Below are 1,634 nucleotides of genomic sequence, written 5' to 3' on the forward strand. Positions count from 1 at the left end.
AGTCAAGCAATTTGTGGCTTATCTTGTCACTTTGTTGTGGATGGTCAGCATTTTGTGCAAGCAGAGGATGATCTTTGTGCACCTTCCTGAACTCACCATCCACTTTCACCTAATTCTATAAACTTTGATGACCCTGTCCAGGTCCAATCTGAGATGTGTTTAGCCAGGAGGTCTCTACACATCCTCATGCAGGGTTTCAACCTGGAACATCAACGATTCCTTTCCTCCCACAGATGCTGCTCATCCTGCTGAGGTCCTCCAGCAGATTGTTGCTCAAGATTCCAGCATCTCCAGTCTCTCATATCTCCAAATCTCTACACAAGCTCTGTTATCTATTTGAAGTCATCTCTTTCTCTCTTCTCTAATTCAACATCACCTGTCTTCCTTGGCCTCACTTCTCCTCTCTAAGTCTGGCTGAATTAGGCTCAGCTGTGTCCTGAGCCTGTGGTTCATCAGCAGTTAAGGCCTACCTTGGATGTGGAGCAGAGTGTTGTTTGTAAACCTCCAGGAAGGCAGCTATTCAGTGCTACATGGACCTCTGCTTCATTGATCCATGAGTTGCTTCTTCACAGCCTCCTTGGCTGTGTGAACTAACCTCTGTACTTCACTGTTCAATGCAGGATGGCAAGCCATGAAGAAGCTGTGTTTTATTCAGCTGTGCTACACATTGCCAACATGTGAATTCTGATCTATGCACTTCCTTTGCAGTCATGTTCAATGTTAGCATCAACATCAAAACAGATTTGATGGGGTAATGTCCACGCCTGGGTTAAATGGCACTGTCCTTGCTAAGTCTGCCTTTCAGAATACTGGGAGATTTAGGATGCAGGGATTTACTGATTTACCTGGTGGAAATCTTTTTCAGTTTTGGAACATCGTATGGGTGAGCACAACAATCTACAGCAAGGAACAGATGTGGGATGGATGAGCGAAACCTTTGGGAAACAGGGAGCTGTGGCTGACTCTGCATTTATCACCCAGCTCCAATTTCCCTTGGAAAGGTTGTTGGGAGCTGACTTCTCAAACCATTGCATTCCTTCTGATGAAGGTATTCCAGAGGTACTGGTGGGCAGGAAGTTTCAGGATTTTGACCAAGTGATGATAAAATAACAGGATATTTTTCCGTGTCAGGATGTAGTGTGCCAATCTGCAAATCTGGTCATTGTTAACTCCAGAATGTTAAATCTGGGCCACTCAGTGATGGCAGTACCTTTGCATGATAATAGTAGGTGGTGATACCTACCACTGGAGATGGTCATTTCCTGGTGCTTGTGAGCTGTGAGTGCTCCTTGCTATTTATCACATATAAACCCTCGCCCGAATGTGCCCAGGCCTTGCATGCAGGCACGTAGTGCTCCATTTGCTGAGACGTTTGTAAAGTGGTTTTGAGCATTATGCAATCATCTGCAAACATCCCCATTTCTGATTTGTGCTGAGTATCCCCTGGAGGTGTGACCTGGGCCAGCCCCGGGTCATGCAGGGTGCTGCTGGACTGTCCTGGAGTAACCTACTGGGTAACCCTGGATTGACTGGGTTTTTCCTAAGACCCTCGGCTGTGCTGAGCGTCCCTGAACTGTACTTGTGGAAACTGCTGAGGGTCTGGGTTTGTGGTGGGTTACCCTCTGATGAGCTGT

Source organism: Pristis pectinata, chromosome 26 (genome assembly GCF_009764475.1).
Source record: "Pristis pectinata isolate sPriPec2 chromosome 26, sPriPec2.1.pri, whole genome shotgun sequence".
In the NCBI taxonomy this organism is placed as follows: domain Eukaryota; kingdom Metazoa; phylum Chordata; class Chondrichthyes; order Rhinopristiformes; family Pristidae; genus Pristis; species Pristis pectinata.